The sequence below is a fragment of the Lampetra fluviatilis genome, chromosome 55, assembly GCF_964198595.1.
Source record: "Lampetra fluviatilis chromosome 55, kcLamFluv1.1, whole genome shotgun sequence".
Lineage (NCBI taxonomy): Eukaryota > Metazoa > Chordata > Hyperoartia > Petromyzontiformes > Petromyzontidae > Lampetra > Lampetra fluviatilis.
Genome location: NC_136329.1, coordinates 6,164,764 through 6,178,995, shown reverse-complemented (window position 1 = coordinate 6,178,995; position 14,232 = coordinate 6,164,764). Strand labels below are relative to the sequence as shown.

The window sequence follows — 14,232 nt, the reverse complement described above, 5'->3', positions numbered from 1 at the left end:
GCTGTTTGTGCTGTGTTGGTGCTGTTTGTGCTGCTGTTTGTGCTGCTGTTGCTGTGTTGGTGCTGTTTGTGCTGCTGTTTGTGCTGCTGTTGCTGTGTTGGTGCTGTTTGTGCTGCTGTTTGTGCTGTTGGTGCTGCTGTTGGTGCTGCTATTTGTGCTGCGTTGGTGCTTGACCACTGTGCCACCCCCCCCCCCCCCCCCCGTGTGTGTCTGCAGAATGTGATTCTTGCAGCCACAGACACCTTGGATGAGAGTGCCCCGGTCCAGGTAAGGGAGTGAGAGAGAGTGTGTGAGAGTGAGTGTGAGTGAGTGTGAGTGAGTGTGAGAGTGAGTGAGTGAGTGTGAGTGAGTGTGAGTGAGTGTGTGAATGCCGTGGTGGCTAGGAGATGTTAACTACCTCGCCTGGTATACAGGAGGTCGTGGGTTCGATCCCGACCCTGACGCCTGCTGCTGTATATGTGGAGTCTGCGTCTCTAGGTGAGCGAGCGGGTGAGTAGGTGAGCGAGCGGGTGAGTAGGGGAGCGAGCGGGTGAGTGAGCGGGTGATTAGGTGAGCGAGCGGGTGAGTACCTGAGCGTGCGGGTGAGTAGGTGAGTGAATGGGTGAGTACGTGAGTGAGCGAGCGGGTGATTAGGTGAGCGAGTGAGTGAGCGAGCGGGTGATTAGGTGAGCGAGCGGGTGAGTAGGTGAGCGAGCGGGTGAGTGAGCGGGTGATTAGGCGAGTGAGCGGGGGAGTAGGTGAGCGAGCAGGTGAGTAGGTGAGCGGGTGATCAGGTGAGTAAGTGGGTGAGCGAGTAAGCAGGTGAGCGGGTGAGTAGGTGCGTGAGCGGGTGAGTAAGTGGATGAACGGGTGAGTAGGTGAGCGAGCGGATGAGTAGGCGAGCGAGCGGGTGAGTAGGTGAGCGAACGGGTGAGTAGGTGAGCGAGCGGGTGAGTAGCTGAGCGAGCGGGTGAGTAGCTGAGCGAGCGGGTGAGTAGCTGAGCGAGCGGGTGAGTAGCTGAGCGAGCGGGTGAGTAGCTGAGCGAGCGGGTGAGTAGCTGAGCGAGCGGGTGAGTAGCTGAGCGAGCGGGTGAGTAGCTGAGCGAGCGGGTGAGTAGCTGAGCGAGCGGGTGAGTAGCTGAGCGAGTGAGTGAGCGAGCGGGTGAGTAGGCGAGCGAGCGGGTGATTGGGTGAGCGAGTTAGTAGGTGAGTGAGCGGGTGAGTAGCTGAGCGAGCGGGCGAGTAGGTGAGCGAGCAGGTGAGTAGGTGAGTAAACGGGTGAGTGAGCGGGTGAGTAGGTGAGTATACGGGTGAGTGAGCGGGTGATTGGGTGAGCGAGCGGGTGAGCGAGAGGTTGGGTGTGGAGCCCTGCGGACCAAACGGTTTTGTGGTCCCTGGGAATGCGGCCTGACTAGCCCCCACCCTCCACCATCGGCCCCCAAACCCCCCCGGGGAAGTTAGATCCAGGAGAGAGCCTCAGTCACTGGTTCTTCATGATCTACAGATGTAGATGCCACTGGTTCTTCACGTTCTGTAGATGTAGATGCCACTGGTTCTTCACGTTCGGCAGATGTAGATGCCACTGGTTCTTCATGATCTACAGATGTAGATGCCACTGGTTCTTCATGTTCTGTAGATGTAGATGCCACTGGTTCTTCACGTTCGACAGATGTAGATGCCACTGGTTCTTCATGATCTACAGATGTAGATGCCACTGGTTCTTCACGTTCTGTAGATGTAGATGCCACTGGTTCTTCACGTTCTGCAGATGTAGATGCCACTGGTTCTTCACGTTCGGCAGATGTAGATGCCACTGGTTTTTCACGTTCTGCAGATGTAGATGCCACTGGTTCTTCATGATCTACAGATGTAGATGCCAGTGGTTCTTCACGTTCTGCAGATGTAGATGCCACTGGTTCTTCATGATCTACAGATGTAGATGCCACTGGTTCTTCACGTTCTGCAGATGTAGATGCCACTGGTTCTTCACGCTCTGCAGATGCCACTGGTTCTTCACGTTCTAAAGATGTAGATGCCACTGGTGCTTCATGATCTACAGATGTAGATGTCACTGGTTCTTCACGCTCTGTAGATGTAGATGTCACTGGTTCTTCACGTTCTGCAGATGTAGATGCCACTGGTTCTTCACGTTCTGCAGATGTAGATGCCACTGGTTCTTCACGTTCTGCAGATGTAGATGTCACTGGTTCTTCACGTTCTGCAGATGTAGATGCCACTGGTTCTTCACGTTCTGCAGATGTAGATGCCACTGGTTCTTCACGTTCTAAAGATGTAGATGCCACTGGTTCTTCACGTTCTGTAGATGTAGATGCCACTGGTTCTTCATGTTTTACAGATGTAGATGCCACTGGTTCTGCAGATGTAGATGCCACTGGTTCTTCACGTTCTGCAGATGTAGATGCCACTGGTTCTTCACGTTCTGCAGATGTAGATGCCACTGGTTCTTCATGTTCTGCAGATGTAGATGCCACTGGTTCTTCACGTTCCGTAGATGTAGATGCCACTGGTTCTTCACGTTCTGCAGATGTAGATGCCACTGGTTCTTCATGTTCTGCAGATGTAGATGCCACTGGTTCTTCACGTTCTGCAGATGTAGATGCCACTGGTTCTTCACGTTCCGTAGATGTAGATGCCACTGGTTCTTCACGTTCTGCAGATGTAGATGCCACTGGTTCTTCACGTTCTGCAGATGTAGATGCCACTGGTTCTTCACGTTCTAAAGATGTAGATGCCACTGGTTCTTCACGTTCTGTAGATGTAGATGCCACTGGTTCTTCATGTTTTACAGATGTAGATGCCACTGGTTCTGCAGATGTAGATGCCACTGGTTCTTCACGTTCTGCAGATGTAGATGCCACTGGTTCTTCACGTTCTGCAGATGTAGATGCCACTGGTTCTTCATGTTCTGCAGATGTAGATGCCACTGGTTCTTCACGTTCCGTAGATGTAGATGCCACTGGTTCTTCACGTTCTGCAGATGTAGATGCCACTGGTTCTTCATGTTCTGCAGATGTAGATGCCACTGGTTCTTCACGTTCTGCAGATGTAGATGCCACTGGTTCTTCACGTTCCGTAGATGTAGATGCCACTGGTTCTTCACGTTCTGCAGATGTAGATGCCACTGGTTCTTCACGTTCTGCAGATGTAGATGCCACTGGTTCTTTATGATTTACAGATGTAGATGCCACTGGTTCTTCACTTTCTACAGATGTAGATGCCACTGGTTCTTCACGTTCTGTAGATGTAGATGCCACTGGTTCTTCATGTTTTACAGATGTAGATGCCACTGGTTCTGCAGATGTAGATGCCACTGGTTCTTCACGTTCTGCAGATGTAGATGCCACTGGTTCTTCACGTTCTGCAGATGTAGATGCCACTGGTTCTTTATGATTTACAGATGTAGATGCCACTGGTTCTTCACGTTCTGCAGATGTAGATGCCACTGGTTCTTCACGTTCCGTAGATGTAGATGCCACTGGTTCTTCACGTTCTGCAGATGTAGATGCCACTGGTTCTTCACGTTCTGCAGATGTAGATGCCACTGGTTCTTCACGTTCCGTAGATGTAGATGCCACTGGTTCTTCACGTTCTGCAGATGTAGATGCCACTGGTTCTTCACGTTCTGCAGATGTAGATGCCACTGGTTCTTTATGATTTACAGATGTAGATGCCACTGGTTCTTCACTTTCTACAGATGTAGATGCCACTGGTTCTTCACGTTCCGTAGATGTAGATGCCACTGGTTTTTCACGTTCTGCAGATGTAGATGCCACTGGTTCTTCACGTTCTAAAGATGTAGATGCCACTGGTTCTTCACGTTCTGCAGATGTTGACGCCACCACCGCAATTTATTGCGCCGCGGTTGAACTTACGACTCTCGGTCCGAACGGGCAACTGGACATGCGGGCCTGGTTTGTTTGTATCTCTGAAAGTTCGTAGGTCAAATGTTCATAAGTAGAGGAGTCTCTGAGTGTCCTTTGATCACGACGTGGAAAAAAACCTGCCGACGTTACGTACGGCGCGTTCCAACCATTGTTGATCCAACACGCACCATAGACTCAACACTGCACCATAGACTCAACACTGCACCATAGACTCAACACTGCACCATAGACTCAACACTACCCACAGACTCAACACTGCACCATAGACTCAACACTGCACCATAGACTCAACACTGCACCATAGACTCAACACTGCACCATAGACTCAACACTGCACCATAGACTCAACACTGCACCATAGACTCAACACTGCACCATAGACTCAACACTGCACCATAGACTCAACACTGCACCATAGACTCAACACTGCACCATAGACTCAACACTGCACCATAGACTCAACACTGCACCATAGACTCAACACTGCACCATAGACTCAACACTGCCCATAGACTCAACACTGCACCATAGACTCAACACTGCACCATAGACTCAACACTGCACCATAGACTCAACACTGCACCATAGACTCAACACTGCACCATAGACTCAACACTGCACCATAGACTCAACACTGCACCATAGACTCAACACTGCCCATAGACTCAACACTGCACCATAGACTCAACACTGCCCATAGACTCAACACTGCACCATAGACTCAACACTGCCCATAGACTCAACACTGCACCATAGACTCAACACTGCACCATAGACTCAACACTGCACCATAGACTCAACACTGCACCATAGACTCAACACTGCACCATAGACTCAACACTGCACCATAGACTCAACACTGCCCATAGACTCAACACTGCACCATAGACTCAACACTGCCCATAGACTCAACACTGCACCATAGACTCAACACTGCCCATAGACTCAACACTGCACCATAGACTCAACACTGCCCATAGACTCAACACGCACCATAGACTCAACACTGCCCATAGACTCAACACTGCACCATAGACTCAACACTGCACCATAGACTCAACACTGCCCATAGACTCAACACGCACCATAGACTCAACACTGCACCATAGACTCAACACTGCACCATAGACTCAACACTGCACCATAGACTCAACACTGCACCATAGACTCAACACTGCACCATAGACTCAACACTGCACCATAGACTCAACACTGCACCATAGACTCAACACTGCACCATAGACTCAACACTGCACCATAGACTCAACACTGCACCATAGACTCAACACTGCACCATAGACTCAACACTGCACCATAGACTCAACACTGCACCATAGACTCAACACTGCCCATAGACTCAACACTGCACCATAGACTCAACACTGCACCATAGACTCAACACTGCACCATAGACTCAACACTGCACCATAGACTCAACACTGCACCATAGACTCAACACTGCACCATAGACTCAACACTGCACCATAGACTCAACACTGCACCATAGACTCAACACTGCACCATAGACTCAACACTGCACCATAGACTCAACACTGCACCATAGACTCAACACTGCACCATAGACTCAACACTGCACCATAGACTCAACACTGCCCATAGACTCAACACTGCACCATAGACTCAACACTGCACCATAGACTCAACACTGCACCATAGACTCAACACTGCACCATAGACTCAACACTGCACCATAGACTCAACACTGCACCATAGACTCAACACTGCACCATAGACTCAACACTGCACCATAGACTCAACACTGCACCATAGACTCAACACTGCACCATAGACTCAACACTGCCCATAGACTCAACACTGCACCATAGACTCAACACTGCACCATAGACTCAACACTGCACCATAGACTCAACACTGCACCATAGACTCAACACTGCACCATAGACTCAACACTGCACCATAGACTCAACACTGCACCATAGACTCAACACTGCACCATAGACTCAACACTGCACCATAGACTCAACACTGCACCATAGACTCAACACTGCACCATAGACTCAACACTGCACCATAGACTCAACACTGCCCATAGACTCAACACTGCACCATAGACTCAACACTGCACCATAGACTCAACACTGCACCATAGACTCAACACTGCACCATAGACTCAACACTGCACCATAGACTCAACACTGCACCATAGACTCAACACTGCACCATAGACTCAACACTGCACCATAGACTCAACACTGCACCATAGACTCAACACTGCACCATAGACTCAACACTGCCCATAGACTCAACACTGCACCATAGACTCAACACTGCACCATAGACTCAACACTGCACCATAGACTCAACACTGCACCATAGACTCAACACTGCACCATAGACTCAACACTGCACCATAGACTCAACACTGCACCATAGACTCAACACTGCACCATAGACTCAACACTGCACCATAGACTCAACACTGCACCATAGACTCAACACTGCACCATAGACTCAACACTGCACCATAGACTCAACACTGCACCATAGACTCAACACTGCCCATAGACTCAACACTGCACCATAGACTCAACACTGCACCATAGACTCAACACTGCACCATAGACTCAACACTGCACCATAGACTCAACACTGCACCATAGACTCAACACTGCACCATAGACTCAACACTGCACCATAGACTCAACACTGCACCATAGACTCAACACTGCACCATAGACTCAACACTGCACCATAGACTCAACACTGCCCATAGACTCAACACTGCACCATAGACTCAACACTGCACCATAGACTCAACACTGCCCATAGACTCAACACTGCACCATAGACTCAACACTGCACCATAGACTCAACACTGCACCATAGACTCAACACTGCCCATAGACTCAACACTGCACCATAGACTCAACACTGCACCATAGACTCAACACTGCACCATAGACTCAACACTGCACCATAGACTCAACACTGCACCATAGACTCAACACTGCACCATAGACTCAACACTGCACCATAGACTCAACACTGCACCATAGACTCAACACTGCCCATAGACTCAACACTGCACCATAGACTCAACACTGCCCATAGACTCAACAATGCACCATAGACTCAACACTGCACCATAGACTCAACACTGCACCATAGACGCAACACTGCACCATAGACTCAACCCTGCACAATAGACTCAACACTGCACCATAGACTCAACACTGCCCATAGACTCAACACTTCCCATAGACTCAACACTGCCCATAGACTCAACCCTGCACCATAGACTCAACCCTGCACCATAGACTCAACCCTGCACCATAGACTCAACACTGCACCATAGACTCAACACTGCACCATAGACTCAACACTGCACCATAGACTCAACACTGCACCATAGACTCAACACTGCCCATAGACTCAACACTGCCCATAGACTCAACACTGCACCATAGACTCAACACTGCACCATAGACTCAACACTGCCCATAGACTCAACACTGCACCATAGACTCAACACTGCACCATAGACTCAACACTGCACCATAGACTCAACACTGCCCATAGACTCAACACTGCACCATAGACTCAACACTGCACCATAGACTCAACACTGCACCATAGACTCAACACTGCACCATAGACTCAACACTGCCCATAGACTCAACACTGCACCATAGACTCAACACTGCACCATAGACTCAACACTGCCCATAGACTCAACACTGCACCATAGACTCAACACTGCCCATAGACTCAACACTGCACCATAGACTCAACACTGCACCATAGACTCAACACTGCACCATAGACTCAACACTGCACCATAGACTCAACACTGCACCATAGACTCAACACTGCACCATAGACTCAACACTGCACCATAGACTCAACACTGCCCATAGACTCAACACTGCACCATAGACTCAACACTGCACCATAGACTCAACACTGCACCATAGACTCAACACTGCACCATAGACTCAACACTGCACCATAGACTCAACACTGCACCATAGACTCAACACTGCCCATACTCAACATTGCCCATAGACTCAACACTGCACCATAGACTCAACACTGCACCATAGACTCAACACTGCCCATACTCAACATTGCCCATAGACTCAACACTACCCATAGACTCAACACTGCCCATAGACTCAACACTGCCCATAGACTCAACACTGCACCATAGACTCAACACTGCCCATACTCAACATTGCCCATAGACTCAACACTGCCCATAGACTCAACACTGCACCATAGACTCAACACTGCCCATAGACTCAACACTGCACCATAGACTCAACACTGCACCATAGACTCAACACTGCCCCATAGACTCAACACTGCACCATAGACTCAACACTGCACCATAGACTCAACACTGCACCATAGACTCAACACTGCACCATAGACTCAACACTGCACCATAGACTCAACACTGCACCATAGACTCAACACTGCCCATAGACTCAACACTGCACCATAGACTCAACACTGCCCATAGACTCAACACTGCACCATAGACTCAACACTGCACCATAGACTCAACACTGCACCATAGACTCAACACTGCCCATAGACTCAACACTGCACCATAGACTCAACACTGCACCATAGACTCAACACTGCACCATAGACTCAACACTGTACCATAGACTCAACACTGTACCATAGACTCAACACTGCCCATAGACTCAACACTGCACCATAGACTCAACACTGCACCATAGACTCAACACTGCCCATAGACTCAACACTGCACCATAGACTCAGCACTGCACCATAGACTCAACACTGCCCATAGACTCAACACTGCCCATAGACTCAACACTGCACCATAGACTCAACACTGCACCATAGACTCAACACTGCACCATAGACTCAACACTGCACCATAGACTCAACACTGCACCATAGACTCAACACTGCCCATAGACTCAACACTGCCCATAGACTCAACACTGCACCATAGACTCAACACTGCACCATAGACTCAACACTGCACCATAGACTCAACACTGCCCATAGACTCAACACTGCACCATAGACTCAACACTGCACCATAGACTCAACACTGCCCATAGACTCAACACTGCCCATAGACTCAACACTGCACCATAGACTCAACACTGCCCATAGACTCAACACTGCACCATAGACTCAACACTGCCCATAGACTCAACACTGCACCATAGACTCAACACTGCACCATAGACTCAACACTGCACCATAGACTCAACACTGCACCATAGACTCAACACTGTACCATAGACTCAACACTGCCCATAGACTCAACACTGCACCATAGACTCAACACTGCACCATAGACTCAACACTGCCCATAGACTCAACACTGCCCATAGACTCAACACTGCACCATAGACTCAACACTGCCCATAGACTCAACACTGCCCATAGACTCAACACTGCCCATAGACTCAACACTGCACCATAGACTCAACACTGCACCATAGACTCAACACTGCACCATAGACTCAACACTGCACCATAGACTCAACACTGCACCATAGACTCAACACTGCCCATAGACTCAACACTGCCCATAGACTCAACACTGCACCATAGACTCAACACTGCACCATAGACTCAACACTGCACCATAGACTCAACACTGCCCATAGACTCAACACTGCACCATAGACTCAACACTGCACCATAGACTCAACACTGCCCATAGACTCAACACTGCCCATAGACTCAACACTGCACCATAGACTCAACACTGCCCATAGACTCAACACTGCACCATAGACTCAACACTGCCCATAGACTCAACACTGCACCATAGACTCAACACTGCACCATAGACTCAACACTGCCCATAGACTCAACACTGCACCATAGACTCAACACTGCCCATAGACTCAACACTGCACCATAGACTCAACACTGCACCATAGACTCAACACTGCCCATAGACTCAACACTGCACCATAGACTCAACACTGCACCATAGACTCAACACTGCACCATAGACTCAACACTGCACCATAGACTCAACACTGCACCATAGACTCAACACTGCATCATAGACTCAACACTGCCCATAGACTCAACACTGCCCATAGACTCAACACTGCACCATAGACTCAACACTGCCCATATTCAACATTGCCCATAGACTCAACACTGCCCATAGACTCAACACTGCACCATAGACTCAACACTGCACCATAGACTCAACACTGCACCATAGACTCAACACTGCCCATAGACTCAACACTGCACCATAGACTCAACACTGCACCATAGACTCAACACTGCACCATAGACTCAACACTGCCCATACTCAACATTGCCCATAGACTCAACACTGCCCATAGACTCAACACTGCACCATAGACTCAACACTGCCCATAGACTCAACACTGCACCATAGACTCAACACTGCACCATAGACTCAACACTGCCCATAGACTCAACACTGCCCATAGACTCAACACTGCACCATAGACTCAACACTGCCCATAGACTCAACACTGCACCATAGACTCAACACTGCCCATACTCAACATTGCCCATAGACTCAACACTGCCCATAGACTCAACACTGCACCATAGACTCAACACTGCACCATAGACTCAACACTGCCCATAGACTCAACACTGCCCATAGACTCAACACTGCACCATAGACTCAACACTGCCCATAGACTCAACACTGCACCATAGACTCAACACTGCCCATAGACTCAACACTGCACCATAGACTCAACACTGCACCATAGACTCAACACTGCACCATAGACTCAACACTGCATCATAGACTCAACACTGCACCATAGACGCAACACTGCACCATAGACTCAACAATGCACCATAGACTCAACAATGCACCATAGACTCAACACTGCACCATAGACGCAACACTGCACCATAGACTCAACCCTGCACAATAGACTCAACACTGCACCATAGACTCAATACTGCCCATCGACTCAACACTTCCCATAGACTCAACACTGCCCATAGACTCAACCCTGCACCATAGACTCAACCCTGCACCATAGACTCAACACTGCACCATAGACTCAACACTGCACCATAGACTCAACACTGCACCATAGACTCAACACTGCCCATAGACTCAACACTGCCCATAGACTCAACACTGCACCATAGACACAACACTGCCCATAGACTCAACACTGCACCATAGACTCAACACTGCTCATAGACTCAACACTGCACCATAGACTCAACACTGCCCATCGACTCAACACTTCCCATAGACTCAACACTGCCCATAGACTCAACCCTGCACCATAGACTCAACCCTGCACCATAGACTCAACACTGCACCATAGACTCAACACTGCACCATAGACTCAACACTGCACCATAGACTCAACACTGCACCATAGACTCAACACTGCCCATAGACTCAACACTGCCCATAGACTCAACACTGCACCATAGACACAACACTGCCCATAGACTCAACACTGCACCATAGACTCAACACTGCTCATAGACTCAACACTGCCCATAGACTCAACACTGCACCATAGACTCAACACTGCACCATAGACTCAACACTGCCCATAGACTCAACACTGCACCATAGACTCAACACTGCACCATAGACTCAACACTGCACCATAGACTCAACACTGCCCATAGACTCAACACTGCACCATAGACTCAACACTGCATCATAGACTCAACACTGCACCATAGACTCAACACTGCACCATAGACTCAACACTGCACCATAGACTCAACACTGCCCATAGACTCAACACTGCACCATAGACTCAACACTGCCCATAGACTCAACACTGCATCATAGACTCAACACTGCACCATAGACTCAACACTGCACCATAGACTCAACACTGCACCATAGATTAAACACTGCATCATAGACTCAACACTGCACCATAGACTCAACACTGCACCATAGACTCAACACTGCACCATAGACTCAACACTGCCCATAGACTCAACACTGCATCATAGACTCAACACTGCACCATAGACTCAACACTGCACCATAGACTCAACACTGCACCATAGACTCAACACTGCCCATAGACTCAACACTGCACCATAGACTCAACACTGCCCATAGACTCAACACTGCATCATAGACTCAACACTGCACCATAGACTCAACACTGCACCATAGACTCAACACTGCACCATAGATTAAACACTGCATCATAGACTCAACACTGCCCATAGACTCAACACTGCACCATAGACTCAACACTGCCCATAGACTCAACACTGCACCATAGACACAACACTGCACCATAGACTCAACACTGCACCAGACTAATTTGTGTGTTTAGACACACACAAACACACACACAGACACACACACAGACACGCACACAGACACGCACACAGACACACACAGACACACGCACACAGACACACACACACACACAGACACACACACACAGACACACACACACAGACACACACACAGACACACACAGACACACACAGACAAACACACAGACACACACAGACACACACACAGACACCTATAGACCTGGCCCCCCCCTCCCCTCCCCCATAGCCCCTCCCCCCGTCCCTGGGGTGTCTGTGGGCCCTATCCCGTAGGAATGCCGTGCGGACACATTCCAACGCGTCTTGCCAAGCACGTGTGTGTGTGTAGGTGTGTGTGCACGTGTGTGTGCGTGTGTGTGCACGTGTGTGTGCACGTGTGTGTGCACGTGTGTGTGCACGTGTGTGTGTACACGTGTGTGTAGGTGTGTAGGTGTACACGTGTGTGTGCACGTGTGTGTGCACGTGTGTGTGCACGTGTGTGTGCACGTGTGTGTGCACGTGTGTGTGTACACGTGTGTGTACACGTGTGTGTGTGCACGTGTGTGTAGGTGTGTGTGTGCACGTGTGTGTGCACGTGTGTGTGTCAGTGTGTGTGTCAGTGTGTGTGTCAGTGTGTGTGTGTGCACGTGTGTGTGTGCACGTGTGTGTGTACACGTGTGTGTACACGTGTGTGTGTGTGTGTACACGTGTGTGTACACGTGTGTGTGTGTGTGTGTACACGTGTGTGTGTGTGTGTACACGTGTGTGTGTGTGTGTACACGTGTGTGTGTGTGTGTGTAGGTGTGTGTGTGTACAGGTGTGTGTACACGTGTGTGTGTGTGTGTATAGGTGTGTGTGTGTGTATAGGTGTGTGTAGGTGTGTGTGTGTGTATAGGTGTGTGTAGGTGTGTGTGTACACGTGTGTGTAGGTGTGTGTGTGTGTATAGGTGTGTGTGTAGGTGTGTGTGTACATGTGTGTGTGTGTACAGGTGTGTGTGTGTGTGTGTGTAGGTGTGTGTGTGTGTATAGGTGTGTGTGTACAGGTGTGTGTGTGTGTCAGTGTGTGTGTGTGTATAGGTGTGTGTGTGTAGGTGTGTGTGTACACGTGTGTGTGTGTGTGTCAGTGTGTGGGTGTATAGGTGTGTGTGTGTGTGTGTGTATAGGTGTGTGTGTGTGTGTACAGGTGTGTGTGTACAGGTGTGTGTGTGTGTACAGGTGTGTGTGTGTGTACAGGTGTGTGTGTGTCAGTGTGTGTGTGTGTAGGTGTGTGTGTGTGTACAGGTGTGTGTGTGTGTACAGGTGTGTGTGTGTGTATAGGGGTGTGTGTGTGTACAGGTGTGTGTGTGTGTATAGGGGTGTGTCTGTATCTGTGTGTACAGGTGTGTGTGTGTGTACAGGTGTGTGTGTGTGTGTATAGGTGTGTGTGTGTGTGTACAGGGGTGTGTGTACAGGTGTGTGTGTGTATAGGGGTGTGTGTGTATCTGTGTGTGTGTGGAGCGGTGGGTGTAGTGGTTAGCGCCACGCTGCGCTACGAACCCGGCTACCCGAGTTCGATTCCCACTCACGGCCAACACCACCAGTGACGATTATCTGAACCGGTCCTGGGCCTCCCCTAGGTCGACTCAGCCTCAAATGAGTACCTGGTGTAGTGGTGTGTAAACATCGCCACTGGGGAGACAAAGGCGGCCGGGCGTGGTGCTGGCCACCCCACCCCCTCGTGTGCCACGGTGCCGGCCTTCATAGGTGCTCGCTAACAGCACTTGCCCCTACAGTCTGTTGAGGCTACACGGGGGATCTTTGTCTTTGTGTGCATCAGTGAGTGTGCTGGCCACCCAACCCCCTCGCTAACAGCACTTTACCTAACTGTCTCTGAAGGCTATATAGGGGATCATTGCCTTTATGTGTGTGTGTGTGCGTGCGTGTGTGTGTGTGTGCGTTTGTGAGACTGTGTGTGTGTGTGAGAGTGTGTGTGTGTGAGAGTGTGTGTGTGTGTGTGCGTTTGTGAGACTGTGTGTGTGTGTGAGAGTGTGTGTGTACGTGTGTG

General features: G+C 49.6%; 1 protein-coding gene across 1 annotated transcript in view; it reads left to right on the top strand.

The window, feature by feature from the left end:
* The first annotated feature begins 224 nt into the window (after nt 1-224).
* The window catches only part of LOC144949953 (ribosomal protein S6 kinase alpha-3-like), a 66,243-nt gene continuing 52,235 nt past the window's right edge, over nt 225-14,232 (top strand). Inside the window, exon 1 of the mRNA XM_078879943.1 lies at nt 225-267. The gene's annotated coding sequence lies outside the window, so the exon portion shown is untranslated. The remainder of the gene's footprint in view (nt 268-14,232) is intronic.